A 14,257-nucleotide genomic window follows, 5' to 3' on the forward strand; every position below is an offset into this window, starting at 1 on the left:
GTGTGCAACTCTTGATCTCAGGCTTGTGAGTTCGAGCCCCACGTTGGGTGTAAAGCCTACTTGAAAAAAAAGAGAAAATACAAATCACTAATATCTGAAATGAAAGAAGAGTATCACTACAGATCTGATGGCATTACACTTAAAACTTTCTAAAATAAAGTCTATTCAAAATACAATTTAAAAATGAAGAATGATTGGGGGTTTGCTGAAGGCTGGGAGCTTCTGTGCAGATGATCAATTCACTGAAGGCCTGGTTGAGTTTGGCGGTCAGTTGAGAGTGGGAGAAAGATACAAGAGTGTGGCTTAGAAAAAAAAAAAAAGAGTGTGGCTTAAGCCAGGCCTGTGGCTGTATTTGGGGACCACATGGAATTGTCACTTACTCATCTCAGGAACACTGTTGATTTAATATGGGTGTTCACCTCAACCGAGGCAAAATTTCTGAAGGTTGAGACTGACTTGGCTTTCATTTTTCCTTAAGGGAAATGGGCCTTCTGTGGTCAGCAAAAGGCAGAAAGATTGAATATAATGATAACAATCATTTTAGCCAGTTGTAATAACAGTGCAGATCTATTGTTTTTAAACTGCCTAAGCCGGGGTCCTGTCAGCACATCCCAAGGGCAAAAAAGAAAATCACTTGTGAATGGCTTTTTAAATTTACATTATGAATGGTTCACCTGAGGCAAACCTTATGATTATGTGCAATTTCAAATACTGCGTTGCTATACCAAATCTCTGCCTCTGAGTCACTGGGCTGCTAGTCTAGCTCCTAACAAAGAGAAATCCCTTAATTGGCTCTTCCTAGGAATCTCTAGCTCTGTTTTCAGAAAATAAATTCATTTGGGTCAGAAAGGAGGAAGGCGGAGGGATGTGAAGAGGTTCAGGCTGGGGTGGGGGAGGGGAAGAAGGCCCAAACCAACTGTCACCGCAGCGGCAAGAGACTGTGGGAGAGAAGACATAGAAAACAGAGGAGTGCTCAGATATTTGGAAAGGAGAGCTCAAGTGGCCACAGTTGGATGGAACCTGAACGCTACTGCCAAGATTCGTTCTAGTCATAATCTTTTCCAAGACTAGTACCACATGCTGCTGAGTACTTACTCATTATTTTACGCAGGGACAGTGTCTCTGATAGATACCTGCAGGACCCTGGTTATACCCCCTCTTTTGCTTATTAGACCCTGTGGATTATTCCCATGTAGAGAGAACAGGTCTCGTTGGCACAAAACAGTCATGCTTACAGACCCAAAGAACATCATCTCTGCTGTGGACTGCATCGTGTCTCCCCACAATTCATATGTTGAAGCCCTAACTCCTAATGTGACTATTTGGAGATAGAGCTGTTTAGGAGGTAATTCGGTTTAAATAAAGTCATAAGGGTAGTCATCAGATAGAATTGGTGGCCTTTTAAGGAGAGAGAGACAGAGAGGGACAGAGAGAGATGAGAGATGTGCTTCTCTCTCCAAGCACACATACCAAGGAAAGGCCATATGAGAACAGAGCAGGAAGGCAGCCATCTGCAAGCCAGGAAGATTGCTCTCACCAGAAGCCAAGCTCTGCTTCTGGAACTGCGAGAGAAGAAATTTTGGTTTTTTTACAACCATCTGGTCCATGGTATTAGTTATGGCAGCTCCAGCTGACTAAGACATCCTCCGGCCTTGGCTCTCCAGCTATGGAGGACCAGTGGGGACAATAGCTAGAGTATTGCCCACACATAAAGCACGGATAAAGAAATTCCCTGTGTGGAAGTTTGCTGTTTAGAGTTGTTTAAAGGGCAATTTGGCTTGTCTCTTTGTGTTTTAATAGCAGAAAGTCATTTCATGTAATAATTCAACTCCGCAGCCGACTCTAATCTAGGTCTGTTGGGAGGGGGTTGCATTCTTTGCTTGTGATTTACATTGCCTGACACCTAATGTAATGACTTCCATTACGAGGGCCATTGCTGTGTCTGTGTAGTTCCAATCTGTCACTGGCTACGTTCTGAGAGCTGGGTTCCCCCCCCCCATTCAATCAAGAAACTAGTGCTGTGTGTAATTAATTACATCCTTTTACCCCAACCTCACTGACTGCTACACATCACTTCTCTTAGAAACTCAGTTGAAAGCAATATTTTTCCTATCTCACTCCCCCTTTCAGTACATGCAAACTTGGCTGTGCAATCAATCATTGAAACTTTTGGCTTTTTCTTTTTTCACTTCAAGTATTCATGAGGATGTCTCTGTTGAAATTTTCAAATACATTCTTTTAAGGATGTCGTTAGTACCCGAGCTCCCTAACTAGCTACCATGCTTCGGGATGATCTTTGAAACTGGGAGTCTCAGCCATCTGCGTGTAAGCAGCAGTTCATCCCTGTGATTGTCTTCTAAGGGCTGTAACAGATGTTTTAGCTGATAAATAACACCTGTAATTTTATTGTCAACATTGCAGTTCAGTGACAGTACCTAAGAACCACTTATTCTGTGGGGTAGGTTGAATGGGGTAATAGAACGTCAGACTCGTCAGACTAGGATTTCGAGGGTGAGGTTATTTAGGTTGTATCATTAAGCTTTATTACACCAAATAATTTATCCAAGTGGATGGTCTTCAATTTTCAAGTCACTCAGATTTTGAGTGACTGAAATTAAGAGAGTGAGGTTCATTATGAGCAGTGAGAAGAAAAAAAGTGCATCAGAAGCTTGGAAAGGAACAGAATCTTAAAACCAGCTAAGCCCATAATGCATTCCAGTGAATTGTTAAGATGCTATTATTATGTTAAGAAGTTCTCTGCTTTCCTTTAAAGGTCTCTGAGAGTATTTTCTGTTGGCCATTAAGACAGAGCAAGGCAAACCAGACAGCAATTGTGACTTGAATGCCTAGTGCTGTAAAACGATTATGTGAATCCATTTCAGTTTAGGTATTGAAGATGACAGCGCCTCGGTGCTGTTTTCATCATTAAAACTCAGGAGGGAAAATGTAAAGTGAGTGGAAAAGAGGAAGGTGGGAAAAAATTAATTGGAGCTATGAGACCAATGACACTCCCACCCGGTCGCCGCATCCATAGTTAAAGAATTAAAGGCTGTCTAGAGGACTCTGAATGAGTCACTTCTACTGCATCTCTAGAAGGCTGTTAACCTCTTGCCCACATGTTGGAAGTGTAACCCCTGGAACAGACTCTAACTCTGTGGACTAGAAGAGAGAAATCAGGATAAGGCAGAAGTTCTTGGAGTTTATCCAGGAGAGTTTAGTTACTGAATAAATGAATATCCTCATTACCCCAACTCTCTCCTCCAACCTGACATGACTCTCTGTGCTTTGGACCTTTGTGCTGCTTCTCATCCCCAGAGTGCGCCCCCTCATTTCATTTAATGAATAGACTGGAAAGCAAGGGACTGTACATAGGTAGGTACTTAGGCAGGAGCTCTGGGTTCTAGACTAGACTCAAACACTTTAAAATCTCTCTGACCTGAACGTCCTTCGCTGATGAACTTGGCTGTGAGGCTAATGACCTTTTATGTCTCACCAGCATCAAAAGTCCTTAAGTCTGTGCATTTACCAACCTCAGAGCGATTCCTGCTCTGTGACCCTTCGGCATTAGGAACCATCTAGAAAAGACCACTGACCAGCTCCTGAATGTTCACATTAAAAGATAAAGCCTACTTACTTTTGGCTTGTCTCAAGTATGAATCTGTTTTATATCAGCAGTAGAAAATATTAGCTTTCTACAGTTTTCCTATGCATATTTGAAAGAAGACATGAGCTCATTCTATATCCACGGTTAATATCCTGTTTTCTTAACATATCCCTGTCATGGGCCTCAGATAATGACAATGTATTCTGAACCAGGTGCTGTATACATAGTATATTAGTGGAGTCACTTTCAATGGAAGGTGTCCAAAAGAAAAGCAATTCAAAGTAGCTTTTAAGCAAGAAAGGAAATTTATGGCATGTTACTGAGAAATCCTGCAGTAGCTCTTGGTTTCACATCTAGTATTCGTTTTCATTCTACTTTTCAGCATTGCTTTCTCTTGTTCACCGAGTCTTGGCTCTTTTCTGACACGGAAAGGCCCTTTCCATGTGACAAGAGGAGACAGTTACCAGTGCTCATGCTTGTCTGCATCCCAAAAAGAGAGATTCTGACTCGGGGGGCGTTCCAATTGTCCCCACATAGCTTACGTGCATCACCTGCACAGATCTTGGTGGGCAGGGGACATGGGTTACCATGACTGACAGTCAACAGCAGTCCATGGCATTCTCTTCCCGGTCCGCTCAGCACTCACACTGCCACTGAAATGTGCAAGCCAGTCTCCCTCCTTTTCCTGGGAATCTTTGTACAAACAACCCCCTGGCTGAAGTCACACACACACTCATTCTCTTTCCAACTGTGAATATAACCAAAAGACAAACAAGTTGATGTCTCCAGTGATATCTGTGGAGGGACTTCATTCCCCAGTTGTGGAATTCATTTTGTGAAGTCTTTAACGAGAATAAAAATCAAATTTTGCACTTTTTTCCCACCTTTTGGTAGTCACAGACACATTCACTCCCTTTTCTGCATTTTTAAGTCAGCTCTTCAAGTGGTTCTGAAACCTATAAATATTTGAACCCACTGTGTTCAGATGTTCACAAAGATGGCATCTGAATGTCATCTTCATTCCCACCCAGGTGTGCTGTCTGAACTGCCTCAATGTATAACCAATTATCTACTTCAGTCTCGCTTGAACTCACACTCCACTGTCATAAAACACTTTTTCATCTTCCATCCCTGGGCCCATACTTCAGACTCACTAAATTCCACATCCTAATGACTTATAGTACCAAGCTCACCAAAGGGGATATTAACTGCTCTTGCAACATGCTTCATGCTTTGCCACTGCCGTACCCTTGTGGATGCTGATCATTTATTTCTACAGTTTCATCTCTGTTTTTTATCACTCCACCACTGGCTGTTAAAATCCCATGCATTTCATACTAAAAGCAGACACGAATGTGAAATACTTAAACAGATTATTAGGAAACCATTCATTGGAAGTGGCCCTAGTGGCTTAAATAAGTAGGCATTTAATTATTTTAATTATTTTTCACATGACAACTATATCTGGGGCTGCCAAAATTTCTATTTCAGGCTTCTTCCCAACCTGAGTATGGAATTAATGATTAAAACTAAGTATCATTCAGGCATGTTTGACTGCATGTAACAAAAAGTTTTATTGCGTGTAACCACAACTACAAGTTCGCAGCATAGAAAGTGTGTTGGTGGTAAATTCCCTCCTTGCGTAGTAGCTCCAGATCGTTAAAGATCGGTGCTCTTAGGCCCTTCCATTTTATTCTGCCATCCTGAACTGGTTAGCTTTCCAATTCAGCTAATCTAAAATTACTTCTCTTGGGGGCTCCTGGCTGGCTCAGTCAGTAGAGCAAGCGACTCTTGATCTTGGAGTCATGAGTTCGAGACCCACATTGGGCATAGAACTTACTTTAAAAAAATAAAAATTAAAAATAAAAAAGTGAAATTACTTTTCCTCTCCCAGCCTTTGGACTTAAGCCTCATGGTATTCCATATCCAGTAGTCCTGGGCTTTCAACTGCAAGTAACAAAACAGAACTACAGTTGCTTAAGTAAGTAGGATAGTTATTACAGTGGCTCAATGACATCTTCAAGGAACCATGTTTCTAAGGGATCTTTTCACTCTTCAATTCTTGTTATATTTCATCTTCATATTTGTTGTCTCCTGGAACCAATAAGGCTTCTTTATAGCAGTGTTCATCTTCATACTATTGTCTTACAAGATAGGAAGGCTTCCTTATTCCAGCTGTCATATTTGTATTCAGTTGGTGAGAAGGGAAGGAGTGGATGTTGAATGGCAAAACTGGTCTTCCCAGCCATCTCTCTCTCTCTCTTTTTTTTTTGATCAGGTACACAAACTCAGTAGACTCCTGCTGCTCTCTATTGGCAGCTATGTCAAATGTCCTCAACACTCTGGAAGAGGGGTCGGAAAGGGAAATGTTGTGGATGGGGCTGGGGTCAGCCAACCCATGTGCCACGTGGTAGTAAATATTACAATAGAATTCCCATTGCTAGCAAGGTATTAAGCTATGCTTACAATCCCCTTATTTCATAGATCTGTGTCCAATATGGTAGCTAATTGTAGCTATAGGTGCTGTAGCTATTAAGATTAAAATTAAATACAGTGAAAAATCCAGGACCTCAGTTCCATTAGCCACATTCAGGTGTTCAATAGCCACATGTGGCTGAGAGCTACCATAGTAGACCACACTAATACAGTACATTTCCGTCTCCGCAGAAAGTTCTATTGCACAATGCTCTGCTAGGTGAAATAGGGCCAGTGAAGGGACAGGGTTAACTCCCAGTTTTCAGAGTTGGCCAGTGGTGAAGCAGAGACCAAATACCTGGGTTTCTAATGTTCAGATTATTCTTCTTTTAAGTAGATAGCATGGTTTTTTGTACATTTCTTTCTTCTTAATATTGCTTTTTATTTTCAAAAAAATTATATCTATATTTTGTTGTTCTTTTATGCTCTAGTATAAATGAGTACCTAAAAATGCCGACCTGGGTATCCTGCAGTGTTTTCATTCCTAATACATCGAGCCACTTAACATTACAATATAGCAAGGGCCTAAATGACCATAAAGAAGTCAGTTGAGAGTAGGTAAGAATTGTGAAAGATTTCATTCTGTTTTTTACTTTCTGTGATAGCTAAAAGGCATTGCCCCTTTAAGAAACCGGATGATAAAATCACACGCTTCTGAGGCTTAGACTGAGGCTTAGACTGAGTGAACGAGGAATAGCTAGAGGCACAAAATGTTGCATACCCTTTAAAAAGCTTCTTAGATCCTCAGCCTGAAGAAGGGCTAGACTGGAGGAGAGTAGTCCAGAAGCTAAGATTGTTTTAAGAGTAATAAAGAGGAGATAGGTTGGTATCACGTAGATTCTAGGTAATAGCTAGATAGAAATGGAAACACCTGGTTTCAAGCATGTGTAAAGTCTTGGGTGATAGAGGGGGACAAAAGAAAAAGCATTAGTTGGAAAAATAGAGAATATTAGAAGTAATTAAGAGTAGCCATGCATTTGATTTTAGGGGTAGGTGGGTCATCATTTACTTAATGGGGCTAGTCCAGAAGTAGTAGATGGAAAATATGAAACTGATGATAAACCTACATGAGCACATTATCTGCGTTATTGCTGTCATCCTTGATTTCTTAAGGTAATTTAAGTTGGTTTGCTTGTACTGTCTCAATTAGCTATCCATCATCAACTGCCTGGTGGCTACAGCCCGAGTTGAAAGTTGGCATCTCAGAAGAATACACATCTCCCTCTGGTAGCTGGCCTTCATTTCTAACTCAGAAAACCACACCACTGAAAGCCAAATACTTGGCAGCAACCCACTCTAGTGCATTAGTGAGGCCATATCCAGTATTCTTGAGTATGAGCCTCGTTTTTTTCATACCAAAGAAATCCAACTTTTCCCAGAGCTTATTCCCCTGGTCCCTGCAGTCTCTGAGCATGTTTTTCAAGCCCTTGCTCAGGAAGTAAGTAACCAGCTTAAGCATCTGTAGGTCAGAAGGTATTGGTTCCTTCTAGATCTGTGCTTTGTTTGTTTTCACATATCCAGGAGACATAAATGGAAATCCTCCTGTGTCTTGGGAAAATACCACCCAGGTGATAATGGAGAATCTGCGTTTAGGTCTTAGTAATGAGGTTGTATGTTTTGACAGCATATATACTGATATTTAAAGAACATTAGGGGATTTGTGTTCTTGAGCAAGTTATCCATGGGCTTAGTTTCCTCATTTGGAACTGAGGAGCTTGGACAAGTTTTTTGTGAGACAAATTTTCTGATTCTGTGTGGGAAATATCGCTGCCCCTCAGTGTTTGGAAATCATTAAAGATGCCACCCCTCAGTACAGATGAAAAAAATGCACTGGAAATTGTTGAAAACGGCTGTTGTAGAAAATTCCCAGTACAACTCATGGGCTCTTTCAATGAGGAAATTACAAGTTCCTGAGGAAATTCTCATGAATTCCAGCCTTTGTTGGAAGGCACTGAGAATTTACACTGGGTAAATCAATGTATTATTGATTGATCTGCTGTCATGAATCGATTTTTCTTTCCTTTTTGCGGTCTCTGTACCTGTATGGTGAATGTGTCTGTATGGTGAACATCTAGCAGAAGCCTTCACAGTTGTCCAGCAGCTCCTCAGAGAAGTAAGCATAGGTGGTTCCCCAAATTCCAAAGGTATTTTTCATATCGAGCAGAAATAAGTAGACTCTAAAGAAAAGAAAGCAACTAGGCTATGTAGGGCACTAGGCTAGTGGGCTCAGTCACATGTGCTCTCATGTGTCTAGTCAGAGCCATGGAAAAGTAAAACCTATCAAAGTGCAATTATGAAAATAGGGACATCAAAACCAATCAAATTCAAATCCCTTTCGGTGGCTTCAAAGTCAATCCCAGTGTAAGAACTCTTTTTACAATTGCCCTATGCCTGCCTCATCCAACCTATCGTTTCACCCCACGAATCAATGACTTGATTTCACATTTGTCAAGTGGGCATGTTAAACACTGGCTCCCCAAAATATCACTGGAACAACCTGTTGTCAAGAAAAAATCAGCTGAGTTTATTGCCCACCACTGTAAGGGAGAACTCCATACTGAGAGAGTCTAATCGTGTTTTAGGGGAGGAAGGGAAAGACCGGGGGATTGAGACTTTGAAGTCTGTCTTAACAGGAGTGGGGGACTTGATTAGGATTGGGTATAGGTGGGCCTGGCAAAACAGGGATCTGGATGCAAAAGGTTCAAAAAGTCTTAGGGTAGAAACTGTCAGTTGATGTTTTCTATTGAAGAGTTGCTGGAATGAACAGTGAAGCTATTTGCAACTTGAATCTTCCTGGGCAAGAGTCTTTTCAAATAGTACAGTCACACTGAGGAAAATAGTGGAGCGGTAGATTCATGTTAATGTAGTCAGTAGGCTGTGTGGGGTACATGATTTTGGTTCTCAGTGCCTACATACTGGGGGAATACACGTGCCTTGGAACTCTCCAGGTGCTTATGTATTTTAAAGTTCACAGACATAAGAAGCAAGAATTGAGGGAAGAGAGCTACGACTAGGTTGGGAGAGAGATGGACAAATTCACAAAGGGAGGTAACATTTGAGCTAGGCCCTGATCACTGGTTATACCTTTAGAGAGGTTGAGGGAAAACCTGGCCTTTCATGCTAAAGGCTACTGCTGCTTGGCTACTCATGACTTCCTTTCTTCTTTAAGAGTTCATTCAGGGCATGTACAGGTGTTGGCGAGGCTGTGGAAGAAAAGGACCCTCTTGCACTGTTGGTGGGAACACCAACTGGTGCAGCCACTCTGGAAAACAGTATGGAGATTCCTCAAAAATTTAAAAATAGAACTACCTTATGACCCAGCAATCACCCTACTGGGTATTTACCCAGAGAATACAAAACACTAATTCATGCACCCATATGTTTGTAACAAGCATTATTTACAATAGCCAAGATACGGAAGCAGCCCAAGTGTCCACTGATTGATGAATGGATAAAGAAGTGGTATATATATGCAATGGAATATTACTCAGCCATAAAAAGAATGAAAGCTTGCCATTTGCAATGACATGGATGGTGCTACAGAATATAATACCAAGTGAAATAAGTCAATCAGAGAAAGACAAATACCATATGATTTCACTCATGTGCGGAATTTCAGAAACAAAACAAACAAGGAAAGGGAAGAAAAGAGAAAAATCAAGGCACAGACTCAACTCTAGAGAACAAACGGGTGGTTACCAGCGGGAAGGGGGATGGGGAGTGGGGGAATGAGGAAAACAGGTGACGGGGATTAAGGAGGGCCCTTGTGAGGAGCACCCGGTGATGTATGGAAGTGGTGAATCACTATATCATGCACCTGAAACTAAGAGAACACTGGATGTTAACTAACTGGAATTTGAATAAAAACTTAGAAAAAGAGTTCATTCAGGGCAAGTAAAGACTTTCCCCTTCTGCCATAGTCCTGTGGGGGAAAATGGAAGCAGTCATCAGGTGAGGTTCGGTGCCCCATTTTTGAAGGGGCAGGGCTCTCTCTGAAGCAAGGTGGCAGGTGTCCTTGCCTGTGCTTTCTCACAAATGGACCTCAGAACTTGGAGAAGAGCTTCTTAGTTCTCTGCTTTCCCTACCCTCAGGATGGCCTCCCTTAGCACCCCATAAACATGGCTATAAGACCAGTAGGGAGATGAGGGAGGGCTGACGTGGTTTGTTGACTTGTCTGAGGATGCAAGTCCAGAGCAGCTGCTCATTTTCTTATTTGTGCTTTGTGCGCTCCTTTTCCTTCCAAGATGAGCGAGCCGAGAACAGAGCCCTGTTTTTTGTCAGTGGGGTAGAGACCCCAGAAGCCGGAGCTGTAAAGCTCCAGATAACTGGAAACACTGACATCTTTTGATTTTGGACTGCTCTCTATCAGTCTCTCTCTCTCTCTCTCTCCCTCTCCCCCTCCCCTACCTCTTTCACACACACACACACACACACACACACACACACCCTTTTTTTTTTTTTAAACAACAAGGAGGAAAAAGATCTGGTATGCAGGATGAGGAAGCACTTAAGTAGGGAGATGAATGAGAATCACTTTTTTAGGGGTTAGAGGTATGATTTCGGTTTTGGGAATCCACTCTTAAGGATATTTCAGAACAAGTTAAAAAAATAATAATAATGAACAAGTTAAAGCAACTTTGCATTTCTCCTGTTGAGGGAACTGATCTCTCAGAGAAGACAGATTGGTGTTTGGAAGCCATTATGAGGGATTTTCAACCCAGCACTTGTGGCATTTAGTACGTTTTCAAGTTCATTACTCCCGCAAAAGTGGCTGTGTCACGGTCCCGCACAGCTCTCACTAGGCCTCCCTGTGTCACGTGTAGCCTTAAATGAGCGAAAGATGCTTTGAATCGCTGCCCTTCTTACTTTGGAAAGGAAACTGCTGTAGCTCCCCCTTGTGTCGTGTAAGGCCAAAAACATCCTGGATGGAGCCACTGCAGCCGAATCCACTCTGTTAGTATCTTGAAAGTGTCTCCTCCAGGCTTTCTGGTGGGCGGGAAGGACGAGGGGGGGGGCGGGGGGGTAGCTAATCTTTTGTGATTCTCCCTTATTTCCTACTCTTCCTTCAGTATATCCAGGAGCCTCTTTCTTGGAGGGTCACCTTTTTCTGGCAAACACTTCCTTTGGGATGATTTTCCTCATGACGTAGTGTAGTTATCGTCCACTTAGTAAATCAAATCTTGCACCATTTCGTCTCCACATCGCGGGAGAGTGGAATTCGATTCTGCTCTTGCCTCCTTCTGCCCTGTCATGGGGGCCACTTCATCCTGTGGCATGACCTTTCAGTTGGACCCAAGCACCACTTTCTTTGCTGCTCCCACCCACCTCCTGGGTAAACCTGCCAAGTTTTCCCAAGTGTCTCACGCTCTCCCTGGTACACGAGCTTGGACTTTAACATTTTGGCCGCTAGATAAGCATGCAGCCAGGGTGTGAGATGCAATGACATGTCTCTCTCGGAAACAACTCCCCACTCTTAGTCCTCTCCCCACACCTGACTTGGGCGCAGGAGTAGGGGAGATGCCATGGGGCTCCCTATGAGTGAATTGCCTTACTTCAATAATCTTTGATAATTATCGAAATGCTTCACACGCATGGCAATTCTTGTGTAATGTGGTTCTTTTTACCGATTTTGCACCTTCGCCAATATTGCAAGAAGAAAAAAAAGTCTCATTTTATAGATTGTTTTTAAAATTATATAAGTTAGGGCGCCTGGTGGCTCAGTCCGTTAAGCGTCTGCCTTCGGCTCGGGTCGTGGTCCCGGGGTCCTGGGATCGAGCCTCGCATCGGGCTCCCTGCTCGGCGGGAAGCCTGCTTCTCCCTCTCCCCCTCCCCCTGCTTGTGTTCCCTCTCTTGCCATGTCTCTCTCTGTCAAATAAATAAACAAAATCTTTAAAAAAATAAAAAAATAAAAATAAATAAAATTATATGTTATTGTGTAAGACTGATGAATCACAGACCTGTACCCCTGAAACAAATAATACATTATATGTTAATTAAAAAATTATATAAGTTAAAAGATTCTGATTGTTAAAAAGATTTCCACTGTTTTGTTGTTATACCTACAGGACAAAACCTTCATAGAATTGCTTCACTGAGGTGTGTACACATTTTATTTTTGTGTGTGTTTTTTGTGTGTATGCATTTTATTTTTATTTTTTTAAGTTTTTATTTAAATGCCAGTTAGTTAACATAGAGCACAATACTGGTTTCAGGTGTACAATATAGTGATTCAACACTTACATACAACACCCAGTGCTCATCACGACGCGTGCCCTCCTTAATGTGTGTGTGCATTTTATTTTTGTTGTTATTCCTTTCTCTTTCTTTCTTTTTTAAGTAATCTCTATGCCCAGCATGGAGCTTGAACTCACGGCCCTGAGCTCAAGAGTTGCACACTCCACCAACTGAGCCGGCCAGGCGCCCTTGTGTGTATGCATCTTAAATGGGACAGATAGATACCTGTGCAGTCTTCTGTCTCCCTTAACCTGGTCTTCATGTCCTGGTCAACTTGCTGTTCCAGTAACAGTACCAGCCCAGTTCATTTCCCCTCTTCCTGCCCAGCCAGCCCTTATTTTTTTTTTTTAAAGATTTTATTTATTTGACAGAGAGAGACCCACAGCGAGAGAGGGAACACAAGCGGGGGAGTGGGAGAGGGAGAAGCAGGCTTCCCGCGGAGCAGAGAGCCCGATGTGGGGCTCGATCCCAGAACCCTGGGATCATGACCTGAGCCGAAGGCAGACGCTTAACGACTGAGCCACCCAGGCGCCCGCCAGCCCTTATTTTAAGACTCTGGACACTGTTGTCTTGAGGAAAGTGAGAATCTTTTGGGCGCAACCCTTAAAGGACTCCTACTTGTCCAGCTTTATGATTTCCTTTGGCAAAGGAAAGTTTCACTCCACACAGATCGAAAACAAACTTTGCTCCCTGCTCTGTATTCGCTTGGTGGCCCAGTCATAGAAGCAACCGTACAAGGTAGCGCAGGCTAAGTGACAAGTCTTGCAAAAGGTGAATGCTTTGTGAATTCTAAGGTAGGAAAAAATCAGGCATGGCAACCTTCTGAACGAAGCAAGACTTGGACAGGGTCTTCAAAGACAGGGTAGAACCGAGCCGAAAGGAAGGGCAATTATGAAGGAATCCGGGCAGAGAGGAAATGGCCCCTGAAGTGGCAGAAAACACGGAGACTCTTAGATACCACTAACTGAATTCTCCTTATCCTACTTAATACATTTTCCCTTGGGCTGCCATGTTTTGTATATTTGTCTTCCACCTGATCTGTGGTCAGGAGTATTTCATTGCTTCATCTTTGGATCTTGTCCACAGTTGACTAGGTATCAACAAATATTTTGGTTAGTAAGTGAATAAACAAGCGAACCCAATACTTCGCAGAAAGGGCTGCCAAATACTAGGAGAGTTGCAGCAGGGGAAAAGGAATTAATTTCCAGAAAGCCTCGTTTATCATAATTTCGATGTAACAAGCATGCACTTTCTCATGAGAGACCACTCTTTTTTAATGAAATCATATTTAACTTCTGGAAAATAATCTGCATTCTGTTTTCCTAATCAACTATGTCTTATTAATAGCGCTAACATAATCATTCTAAAAGAATGAAAAACCAAAAAATGCCCTGCCAAATCTGTCTCTCAGAAAAGGTTCAAAGCCTGAATAGTTCATGGGAACAATTTGCTCGTCTGGAGAATTCTTCCCATTTTGGTCAGGGCCTCCTATGGAGAGATTTATGTGCAGTGTATGTCAAGAGGCAAAATAATGGCATTTCTCTGCTATACAATGACTCGGACATTTGCTGAGTGCAGAAATGCACCTTTAAACCAGAGAAAGAAGCAGAGTCTGCCCTGATCCAATCATTTTGAAAAGCCATGCGCACTGAAGCTGGGACCAAACATAATGACAGGATTTAATTGCTAAAGCTCTAGAGGCAATGCGCCTCTTGATGTGCTGACCTTTAACCCGGACTTGGGAGGGTGAAAAAGAGAGGGGACGGTTTCCCTGCCCCTTTCCCCCTCCGCAATCTGATTGTGCCTGTTTCTAACCCTGTCCGCATACCCCTAACATGCAGCGCCCCCCCCCCCCCCCCCCCCCCCCCCACCCCCCTCATCCCCCCCCCCCCCCCACCCGCGCCCCATGACACGCGGAGAGGGGAGCCGCTGGGGATACCGAAG

This window comes from Neomonachus schauinslandi, chromosome X, assembly GCF_002201575.2.
Source record: "Neomonachus schauinslandi chromosome X, ASM220157v2, whole genome shotgun sequence".
In the NCBI taxonomy this organism is placed as follows: Eukaryota; Metazoa; Chordata; class Mammalia; order Carnivora; family Phocidae; genus Neomonachus; species Neomonachus schauinslandi.